A 12,640-nucleotide genomic window follows, 5' to 3' on the forward strand; every position below is an offset into this window, starting at 1 on the left:
AGGCCCAAAGGTGTAGAAGCAGCTCCAAACCTCCTCCCTCAACCCAGGCTCCAACAGTGTACAAGCACCTCCCAACCAACCCTCCCCTTCCCCCTCCCCCCCGCCCCCCGACACAGGCTCCAAAGGAATACAAAGAGCTCCCACCCCTCCCCCAGATGCTGGTCTCAACCCCCCCCCCGCCCCCAGAAGCAGGCCCCAAAGGTGTAGAGTCAGCTCCCAACCCCCTCAATGCCGGCCCCAAGGGTCTACAAGCAGCTCCCCCCTTGCCCCCAGATACCGGCCCCCAGACACAGACCCCAAAAGCCTAATCACAGGCCCTGAACTCTAGAGGCAGGCTCCAAAACCCAGGACAAAGCCCCAGTGGTTCGAGACAGGGCCCAAATCCCAGACACAGGCCCCAAACGCTAAACATATGCCAAAAAAAGTATTAGTGCTGGTGCCAAATGTTACAGACAGGCCCAAAAGCCCGAGATGCTCAAGGCTGAGACGTAACTTGGCTTTCTGAATTACTGGAAAGCAGCTTTCATTCTCAGATAATTGTGTGCAGGCTAGATAGGATGGGGCTTCAGGCACCTCTTCACCTGAGGAAACACTGGTAATTTGCTCCCTTTCTTCTGGTCTCTGGTCTTTGATTTTGTCTGACCCATCTAGGAATTTTACTATGGCAATTCCCATAGCCCTTGGTTACCTTAGTAAGAGTGTCTTGCAGGGGGTCGAGGACCTATCACACACCCACAAATCCTATAGGAATCCCTTCGGTCCTTCACCGGCCAAGTCCCTCACGGGAGATTGGAACCGCGGTTAGAAGACCTCCACAATCGCTTCAGAACTAAGTTCCATCTCAGTCACACTCTTACACACACAGGCAACCGAACCCCACCCAACCGAACGGTATGCGCTTTAAATGCTTACGACTCCGTCATCTTCGTTCGGATCTTCACACACACAATTATGGGCAAAATATAGTGCTGCAGCTGGCAAGGGAGCTGAAAAAAAGAATCAGAAACTTTGCTTACCTTTATTCAGGTTTAAGATGCCATTAGTTACGACCTGACTCAAACAGCAGCCACCAAATGGTGGGGGTGCCTCTCCTAGATCAAACCAGAAATCAGGAACCAAAGCCCTTCCGGACGAGAGCCCACTTGTAATAAATGACTGGGTCCCAAATAGGATTGCAATTGAAATTTACAATTTATTAAATGAATAGAGGTAAGCAAGCAGCGCTGGGTGCGCCAGGAGTCTCTGCTCCACCAAGACACACACAAGTTACATCAGGCGGCTGGTTTTTATGCTGCTAGGCTAATACATATTCATTACTACTTCTACAAAAGGCAGGGTTATTCTAATTAGTTCCCAGAATCCAAACCCTCCCACTGGTGCAGGCGTTATCAGTCTCCGGTGGTCCCTCTGGGGGCCGCTCGTACTGAAGGCTCGTAGTATTCCTCCCAGGCTTTTCTCTTGTCCATCTCCTTTGTCCATCTTGGCTGGATGGCAGACACTTGCATAGTGTCCCATGCAACAGTTGTAATAGTTAGCAGTTATTCTGAAACCCCTTTGTTCTCTTATCCTCTATTGACCGGAATTGCTGGACCATTCCTTTGCAAGATTCAAGAACTATATATATTAACCACTCTGGTTTTCTCAGACTTTTCATCATATCATGCGGCCCTAGCATTGTTCCATATTGACACGAATCAGATGAACTCATTTCACACTGTTAAGCTGTCTTATCACTGCAAGCATATCTCAATACCACCTTCCTTCCCTCTACAGGATGTAACTGCGCAAAAACAACATTTTTATTCCCACAACCTTGATCCCCTTACCCTGAAATCCTTATTCCCCTTAAACCTAACAACTCTAACCACAACCCTAACCCTTATTATCAACCCCCTAACGCTAATGACACTGACTTTAATCCAAACCCCAACCTGCCCCTAACCCCAGACAACCAACAACGAAACACACACACACAAAGATGGAAACTACAAAAAAGGCAAAACCCATGATACAGGCCCCAAATCACAAATACGCAACCAAAATGCTACAGAAAAGCCCCAGATGCAGGCCCCAAATGCTACTGCTAGGCCTCAAAAGCTCAAGATGCATCCCAAAGCAAAAATGCAGGCCCCAAACGTTACAGAAAAGCCCCCAAACCCAGGCTGCACAAGTCTACAAGCAGGCCCCAAACTGCCAACAGAAGCAGGCACCAACCACACCCAGATGCAGACCCCAACTGCCCACAAGCAGCTCCTACCCCACCACCCCCTCCCAAGAACTGGACTCCACCCAGACACTGGCCCAAGACCCGGGCCCGCCCCCCGCCATCCGCCCTACCCTCCCCCCCGACACAGGTGTACAAGCAGCTCACAACCCGCCCCTTCAGAGACCGGTCCCACTCCCCCCCCCCCTCCCCAAGACATGGGATGCGGAGGTGTACAACCAACTCCCAACTCCCTCCCCCTCAAAGGGAGGCCCCAAAGACCCCCAAATGGAGGCTCCTAGAGTGAACAAGCACCTCCCAACTCCCCCAGGCACAGGCCCACCCCCCCCCCCCCCAAACACAGGCCACAGAGGTGTATAAACAGCCCAGACCCCCCTCCAAGACCATGGCCCCTATAGTGTACAAGCAGCTCCCAACCACCCACAGATGCAGGCCCCAACCCTTTTCAAAAGGGAGGCACCTAGAATGCATGAGCAACTCCCAACCCCCCTCAAATAAAGACCCCAAAAGTGTACAAGTAGCTCCCCCCCAGAGACAGGACCCAAAGGTGTACAACCAGTTCCCAACACCCCTGAGACACAGGCCCCAACCCCCTCCCCAGACACAGCGACCCAAATTCTACAAGCAGCTCCCAACCCCTGCCAGGCAGGCCCCCTACCCTATACAAGCAGCTCCCAATCCTCCCCCCCCCCTCCCGAGGGAGGCCCCCAAGCCCCCCACAAACACAGGCCCCTACAGTGTACAGGCAGCTCCCAGCCACCCCCAGATGCTGGCCCCAAAGTTGTACAAACAGCTCCCAGCCACCCTGCAGAAACAGATTCCTACATTGTACAAGCAGTTCCCAGCCCGCTAGACACAGGCCCTGACCCCCCACACATGCAGGCCCCAAAGGTGTACAAGCAGCTCCCACCCCTCCCCCAGACGCAGGTCCCAAGCCCCCCCCCCCAAACACAGGCCCCTACAACCAGCACCCAACCCCCTACCCCCGATGCCAGGCCCAAAGGTGTAGAAGCAGCTCCAAACCTCCTCCCTCAACCCAGGCTCCAACAGTGTACAAGCACCTCCCAACCAACCCTCCCCTTCCCCCTCCCCCCCGCCCCCCGACACAGGCTCCAAAGGAATACAAAGAGCTCCCACCCCTCCCCCAGATGCTGGTCTCAACCCCCCCCCCGCCCCCAGAAGCAGGCCCCAAAGGTGTAGAGTCAGCTCCCAACCCCCTCAATGCCGGCCCCAAGGGTCTACAAGCAGCTCCCCCCTTGCCCCCAGATACCGGCCCCCAGACACAGACCCCAAAAGCCTAATCACAGGCCCTGAACTCTAGAGGCAGGCTCCAAAACCCAGGACAAAGCCCCAGTGGTTCGAGACAGGGCCCAAATCCCAGACACAGGCCCCAAACGCTAAACATATGCCAAAAAAAGTATTAGTGCTGGTGCCAAATGTTACAGACAGGCCCAAAAGCCCGAGATGCTCAAGGCTGAGACGTAACTTGGCTTTCTGAATTACTGGAAAGCAGCTTTCATTCTCAGATAATTGTGTGCAGGCTAGATAGGATGGGGCTTCAGGCACCTCTTCACCTGAGAAAACACACTGCCATCAGGCACCGCTGTGCCAGACAAGCTTGTTCTGCTAGAACACCCTACTCAGATGCACTGTGGCATTCAAGTGAACTGCTTTCATGCAAATATAACGACTGATGTTACAACCCACCTTGCCTGTGGCACCTGATGAACAGAAGAGTAAGCCACCGCAGCGCTTCAAAACCATCCCTGCACGTGCCGCTCCTTGTCGCTCTCTGGCCTTATCTCATATCCTTATCCACTTCTGTGGAGAGCCTGCCACGGCACCTGCAAAGCAAGACGGACACCTTTCATAGTCACCTTGTGCTACTTGGTCGTTCTGCTCCAACCCAGCTCATGACCAGCCCCTCTTCTTACACAGCTCTTCAGAGTGCAGTTTGCTCCTTTGAGCCTGTGCGAGACACCTGTGAAAGAAAAAGAAACGCATAGGCCGATGCAGCATCCAAAGACACAGCACAACTAGGTAAGTTACTCTCATCTGCTCCCTTACCTCTGCCGCTTACCAGCCCCCGAGGCAGATGCTTCAATCTACCCTCTTCAAACAGCTACAACACCTCTAAAAGACAAAGAGGGGATGCTTAGAGGAACAGTGAGACCTACAACACAACAACTGCTACATCTGTTCCTCACTCACCTTGCCAGAGGCAGCTCTGCGTGTGACGTCCCAGGTTGTACACTGCGTTACCTAACCCTTACCGTAACCCTTACCCTAACCCTTCTCACCCTTACCATTACCCAAATCCTTACCTTTACTTTTTCCTTACCCTTACTCTTTCCTTTAACCATAACCTTACCCTTACCCTATACCTTACTCCAACCCTTCCCCTTACCTTCCCCTTCCCCTTACACTTAACCTAACCCTTACCCTTCTGCTTCCCCTAAAACATATCCTAACACATTCCCTTACCCTTACACTTACCCTAACCCTTTCTATTACCCTTACACTTACTCTTGCCCTAATCCTTGCTTGCACCCTTACACTTATCCTAACCCTTACCCTTACCCTTACTCAAACCCTTACTCTAACCCTTACCCTGACCCGTACCCTTACCCTTACCCGTACCCTTAACCTAACCCTAAACCTTAAACCTTACCGTAAACCTTACCCTTTCTGCTACACTTATCCTTAGCCTAAATCTAAACCTTACACTTACTCTTAGCATAACCCTCACCCTTACCATTACCCATACCCTTATCCTTACCCTAACCCTTACCTTTACACTTACGGTTACCATTAACCTTACACTTACCCTAACACTTATCCTGAACCTAACCCTTACCCTAAACCTTACCCCAACCTTTACCCTGACCCTTACATTAACCCTAACCCTTACCCTAAACCTTACACTTACTCTTAACATTAACCTTACCCTTAACCTTAAGCTAATACTTAACCTTACGTTTTTCTCACCCTAACCCTATAATTAACCATAACCATTACGCTAACACTTAACCTTACCCTTAAAATAAGCCATACAACAACACTTAAATGTACACTTACGCTTAAACTTACCCTAACAATTACTCGTACAATTAAAATATTAATTAATTAAATTAAAAAATTTTAATTTAAAATTAATTGAATTAAAAAATTAAAATACTCTTATCCTTATACCTTATCCTTAACCCTCACCCTTATCATTACCAATACCCTTACTCTCACACTTATTCTTATACATACAACTTACCCTTTTCCTAACACTTAACCCTAACCTAACTCTAACCCTAAACCTTACCTGAACCCTTTCCAGGACGCTTACATTAACCCTTACCCTTAACCTAAACCTTACACTTGCTCTTAACCTTAACCTAATACCTACCTTTTCGTTTTCCTCACACTAACCCTAAAATTAACCCTAACCATTACCCTAACAGTTACCCCTAACATAACCCTTACTCTAACACTTACAGTGACCCGTACACTTACACATACCCTTACACTTACTCTTACCCTAACCCTTACCCTTACCCTTACCATAACCCCTACTCTAACACATACTTCTACCCGTACCCTTACCCTTACTGTTACCCTAACCCTTACCCTTACCTTACCCTATCCCTATCCCTTACCCTATCCCTTACCCTATCCCTTACCCTTAACCTAACCCTAAACCTTACCCTTATCCTAACACTTACCCTTACCGTAAACCTTACCCTTTCTGCTACACTTACCCTTAGCCTAAATCTAAACCTTACACTTACCCTTAGTCTAACCCTCACCCTTACCATTACCCATACCCTTATTCTTACCCTTACCCTAACCCTTACCTTTACACTTACGGTTACCATTAACCTTACTCTTACCCTAACACTTACCCTTAACCTAACCCTTACCCTAAACCTTACCCCAACCCTTACCCTGACCCTTAAATTAACCCTAACCCTTAGCCTAAACCTTACACTTACTCTTAACCTTAACCTTAGCTGTAACCTAATACTTACCCTTACGTTTCCCTCACCCTAACCCTAAAATTAACCCTAAACATTACCCTAACACTTGACCTTACCCTAACCCTAAAATTACTCGTACAATTACCCTTACCCTTACCCTTAACCTAAGCCGAAACCTTACAGTAAACCTTACCCTTTCTGCTACACTTACCCTTAGCCGAAATCTAAACCTTGCATTTACCCCTACTGTAACCCTCACCCTTATCATTACCAATACTCTTACCCTTACCCTTACCCTAACCCTTCTCCTTACACTTACTGTTACCTTTAACATTACCCTTACCCTAACACTTACACTTATCCTTATCCATGCCCTTACCCTTGCCCTAATCTTTACCCTTAACCTAACCCTAACCCTAAACCTTACCCCAACCCTTACCCTGAACCTTACATTAACCCTAACCCTTACCCTAAAACTTACATTTACTCTTAACCTTACCCTTAACCATAACACTAACACTTACCCTTACGTTTCCCTCACCCTAACCCTAAAATTAACCCTAAACATTACCCTAACACTTGACCTTACCCTAACCCTAAAATTACTCGTACAATTACCCTTACCCTTACCCTTAACCTAAGCCGAAACCTTACAGTAAACCTTACCCTTTCTGCTACACTTACCCTTAGCCGAAATCTAAACCTTGCATTTACCCCTACTGTAACCCTCACCCTTATCATTACCAATACTCTTACCCTTACCCTTACCCTAACCCTTCTCCTTACACTTACTGTTACCTTTAACATTACCCTTACCCTAACACTTACACTTATCCTTATCCATGCCCTTACCCTTGCCCTAATCTTTACCCTTAACCTAACCCTAACCCTAAACCTTACCCCAACCCTTACCCTGAACCTTACATTAACCCTAACCCTTACCCTAAAACTTACACTTACTCTTAACCTTACCCTTAACCATAACACTAACACTTACCCTTACGTTTCCCTCACCCTAACCCTAAAATTAACCCTAACCATTACCCTAACACTTACCCTTACCCTAACCCTAACCGTAACTCTAACCCTTATTCTAACCCTTACCCTGACCCGTACCCTTACACTTACCCTTACCCTAACCCTTACCCTTACCATAACCCATACCCTAACACGTACTTGTAGCCTTAACCTTACCGTTCCCCTTACCCTTACCTTTACTGTCTCCGTTACCCTTACACTTACACTTAACATAAACCTTAACCTTAACCTAAACCTTATCATAAGCCATACAACAACACTTACATGTACACTTACGCTTGCACTTACCCTAGCAATTACTCGTACTATTACTCTTAACCTTACTATTAAGCTAACCCTAAACCTTACCCTTATCCTAACACTTACCCTTATCCTAAACCTTACCCTTTCTGCTACACATACCCTTTGCCTAATTCTAAACCTTACCCTAACCCTCACCCTTACCTAAATCTAACCATTACCCTAACCTTCACTCTTACCCTTACCATTATACTTACTTTTACCCTTAAACTAAACCTTACCCCAACCCTTACCCTGACCCTTACATTAACCCTTACCCTAACCCTAACCCTTACTCTAACCCTAACCCTTAACCTAAACCTTACACTTAATCTTAACTTTAACCTTACCCTTAAACTAATACATACCCTTACGTTTCCCTCACCATAACCCTAAAATTAACCGTAACCATTACCCTAACACTTATCCTTACCGAACCCTAACCCTAACCCTTACTCTAACTTTTACCCTGACCTGGACCCTTAGACTTCCCCTTCCCCTTACTCTTCCCCTTACCCTAACCCTTACCCTTACACTTACGGTTACCATTAACCTTACCCTTACCCTAACACTTATTCATAACCTAACCCTTACCCTAAACCTTACCCCAACCCTTACCCTGACCCTTACATTAACCCTAACCCTTACCCTAAACCTTACACTTACTCTTAACCTTAACCTTACCCTTAACATTCACCTAATACTTACGCATACATTTTCCTGACTTTAACCCTAAAACTAACCCTAACCATTACCCTAACACTTAACCTTACCCTAACCCTAACCCTTACTCTTACCATTACCCTGACCCTTACCCTTACACTTACCCTAATTCTTACCCATACCATAACCCATACCCTAACACATATTTGTACCCTTAACCTTACCGTTACCCTTAACCTTACCGTTACCCTTACTCTATCCCTTACCCTTACGCTTACCCTTAACATAAACCTTACCCTTGACCTTACCCTTACCATAAGCCATACAACAACACTTACATGTACACTTACGCTTACACTTACCCTAGCAATTACTCGTAAAATTACCCTTAACCTTACCCTTACCAAACCATTACCCTTTTTCTTAACCTAACCATAAACATTAAGGATAAGCTAAAGGGTCACCCTTAAGGTTAACGTTATCCTAACTCTTACACTTAAGTGGGTAAGTGGAAGTGTAAGGGTACAGTTCAGGGTAAGCGTTAGAGTAAGGGTAAGTGTTAGGGTAATTGTTAGGCTAATTTTAGGTTTAGGGTGAGGGAAACATAAGGGTAAGTATTAGGTTAAGTTTAAGGATAAGGTTAAGAGTTATGGTAAGGGTTCGGTTTAATGTAAGGGTAAGGGTTTGGGAAACGTTTAGGATAAGGGTAAGAGAAGGGATAATGGTAAGGGTAAGGATGATGTTTAGTGTAAGGGTTAGATTTAGTTAAGGGTAAGGGTTAGTGTAAGTTTAAGAGTAAGGGTAAGTGTAAGGGTATGTGTAAAAGTACGGGTAATTGTAAGGGTTAGGGTAAGGGTAAGAGTAAGGGTATTGGTAATGATAAGGGTGAGGGTTACAGTAAGGGTAAGTGTAAGGTTTAGATTTAGGCTAAGGGTAAGTGTAGCAGAAAGGGTAAGGTTTACTGTAAGGTTTAAAGTTTCGGCTTAGGTTAAGGGTAAGGGTAATTGTACGAGTAATTGCTAGGGTAAGTGTAAGCATAAGTGTACATTTAAGTGTTGTTGTATGGCTTATGGTAAGGGTAAGGTCAAGGGTAAGGTTTATGTTAAGGGAAAGCGTAAGGGTAACGGATAGAATAAGGGTAAGTGTAACGGTTAAGTGTTAGGGTAATGGTTAGGGTTAATTTTAGGATTAGGGTGAGAAAAATGTAAGGTTAAGTACTAGCTTAAGGTTAAGGGTAAGGTTAAGGGAAAGGTTAAGGTTAAGAGTAAGTGTAAGGTTTAGGTTAAGGGTTAGTGTTAATGTAAGGTTCAGGGAAAGGTTTGGGGTAAGGTTTAGGGTTAGGTTCAGCTTAAGGGTAAGGGTTGGGGTAAGGTTAAGGGTATGGATAAGGAAAAGTGTAAGGGATAGGGTAAGGGTAAGGGTTAGCGTAAGGGTAAGATTAATGGTAATGTTTATGTTAAGGGTAAGCGTAAGGGTAACGGATAGAGTAAGGGTAAGGGTAAGGGTAACGGTAAGGTTAAGGGTACAAATATGTGTTAGGGTATGGGTTATGGTATGGGTAAGAGTTATGGTAATGTAAGGGTAAGGGTGAGTGTAAGGGTATGGGTGAGGGTAAGGGTTAGAATAATGGTTAGGGTTAATTTTAGGGTTAGGGTGAGGGAAACGTAAGGGTAAGTATTCGGTTCAAGTAAGGGTAAGTGTAAGATTTAGATTTAGGCTAATGGTAAGTGTAGCAGAAAGGGTAAGGTTTACGATAAGGGTAAGTGTTAGGGTAAGGGTAAGGTTTAGGGTAAGAGTAAGTGTAAGTGTATGTGTAAGGGTATGGGTCATTGTAAGGGTTAGAGTAAGGGTTAGGGTAAGGGTGTTAGGGTAATGGTTAGGGTAAATTTTAGGCTTATGGTGAGGGAAACGTAAGGGTAAGGATTAGGTTAAGGTTACGGGTAAGGTTAAGGTTAAGAGTAAGGTTTAGGATAAGGGTTAGGGTTAATGTAAGGGTCAGGGTAAGGTTTCAGGTAAGGTTTAGGTATAGAGTTAGGTTAAGGGTAAGTGTTAGGGTAAGGGTAAGTTGTATGGACAAGGATAATTGTAAGGGATAGGGTAAGGTTAAGGATAATGATAACGGTAAAAGGAAGAGTAAGGATATGGGTAATGGTAAGGGTGAGGGAAAGGGTAAGGGTAAGTGTAAGGTTTAGATTTAGGCTAAGGGTAAGTGTAGCAGAAAGGTGTAGGATTAGGGTAAGGGTGTTAGGATAAAGGTAAGGGTAAGGGTAAGGATAAGGGTAAGGGTAAGGGTAAGGGTATCGGTAATGGTAAGGGAAAGGGTTAGGGTAAGTGTAAGGGTAAGGGTAAGTGTAAGGGTACAGGTCAGGGTAAGGGTTAGAGTAAGGGTTAGGGTTAGGTAAGGATAAGTGTTAGGGTAATGGGTACTGTTAAAATTAGGGTTATGGTGAGGGAAATGTACGGGTATGTATTAGTTTAAGGGTAAGGTTAAGGTTAAGAGTAAGTGTAAGGTTTAGGTTAAGGGTTAGGGTTAATGTAAGGGTTAGGGTTAGGGTTGGGGTAAGATTTAGGGTAAGGAGAAGAGTAAGGGTATGGTTAATGGTAAAGGTGAGGGTTAGGGTAAGGATAAGGGTAAGTGTAAGGTTTAGGGTAAGGGTAATGGTATGGAGAAGGGTAAGGGTAAGGGTAAGTGTAAGGGTAAGGGTAGGAGTCATTGAACGAGTAATTCCTAGGGTAACTGTAAGCGTAAGTGTACATTTAAGTGTTGTTGTATGGCTTATTGTAAGGGTAAGGTTAAGTGTTAGCGTAATGGTTATGGTTAATTATAGGGTTAGGGTGAGAAAAACGTAAGGTTAAGTATTAGCTAAAGGTTAAGGGTAAGGTTAATGTTAAGAGTAAGTGTAAGGTTTAGGGTAAGGGTAAGGGTTAATGTAAGGGTTGGGGTAAAGTTTAGGGTAAGGGTTAGGTTCAGGATAAGTGTTAGGGTAAGTGTAAGGTTAATGGTAACCGTCAGTGTAAAGGTAAGGGTTAGGGTAAGGATAAGGGTATGGGTAATGGTAAGGGTGAGGGTTAGGCTAAGGGTAAACGTAAGGTTTAGATTTAGGCTAAGGGTAAGTGTAGCAGAAAGGGTAAGCTTTATGGTAAGGTTTGAGGTTTAGGCTTAGGTTAAGGGTAAGGGTAAGGGTAAGGTTTAGGTTTAGGAAAAGGGTAAGTGTAGCAGAAAGGTTAAGGGTTAGGGTAAGTGTTAGGGTAAGGGTAAGGTTAAGGGTAAGGGTAATGGTATGAATAAGGGTAAGGGTAAGGGAAATGGTACGGGTCAGGGTAAGGGTTTGAGTAAGGGTAAGGGTAAGGGTTAGGATAAGTGTAAGGGTGCAAGCAAGGATTAGGGCAAGAGTAAGTGTAAGGGTAATAGAAAGGGTTAGGGTAAGTTTAAGGGTAAGGGAAAGTGTTAGGATATGTTTTAGGGGAAGCAGAAGGGTAAGGGTTAGGTTAAGTGTAAGGGGAAGGGGAAGGTAAGGGGAAGGGTTGGAGTAAGGTATAGGGTAAGGGTAAGGTTATGGTTAAAGGAAAGAGTAAGGGTAAGGAAAAAGTAAAGGTAAGGATTTGGGTAATGGTAAGGGTGAGAAGGGTTAGGGTAAGGGTTACGGTAAGGGTTAGGTAACGCAGTGTACAACCTGGGACGCCACACGCAGAGCTGCCTCTGGCAAGGTGAGTGAGGAACAGATGTAGCAGTTGTTGTGTTGTAGGTCTCACTGTTCCTCTAAGCATCCCCTCTTTGTCTTTTAGAGGTGTTGTAGCTGTTTGAAGAGGGTAGATTGAAGCATCTGCCTCGGGGGCTGGTAAGCGGCAGAGGTAAGGGAGCAGATGAGAGTAACTTACCTAGTTGTGCTGTGTCTTTGGATGCTGCATCGGCCTATGCGTTTCTTTTTCTTTCACAGGTATCTCGCACAGGCTCAAAGGAGCAAACTGCACTCTGAAGAGCTGTGTAAGAAGAGGGGCTGGTCATGAGCTGGGTTGGAGCAGAACGACCAAGTAGCACAAGGTGACTATGAAAGGTGTCCGTCTTGCTTTGCAGGTGCCGTGGCAGGCTCTCCACAGAAGTGGATAAGGATATGAGATAAGGCCAGAGAGCGACAAGGAGCGGCACGTGCAGGGATGGTTTTGAAGCGCTGCGGTGGCTTACTCTTCTGTTCATCAGGTGCCACAGGCAAGGTGGGTTGTAACATCAGTCGTTATATTTGCATGAAAGCAGTTCACTTGAATGCCACAGTGCATCTGAGTAGGGTGTTCTAGCAGAACAAGCTTGTCTGGCACAGCGGTGCCTGATGGCAGTGTGTTTCCTCAGGTGAAGAGGTGCCTGAAGCCCCATCCTATCTAGCCTTGATTCAAAGATCGAAGCCAAAATTCCTTTAAGTGGTATATTCTTTATTGCAGCGCTGGATGCACGGGGGATCTCTCCACCTATCGT

The sequence above is a fragment of the Aythya ferina genome (genome assembly GCF_964211825.1).
Source record: "Aythya ferina genome assembly, contig: HAP1_SCAFFOLD_236, whole genome shotgun sequence".
In the NCBI taxonomy this organism is placed as follows: Eukaryota; Metazoa; Chordata; class Aves; order Anseriformes; family Anatidae; genus Aythya; species Aythya ferina.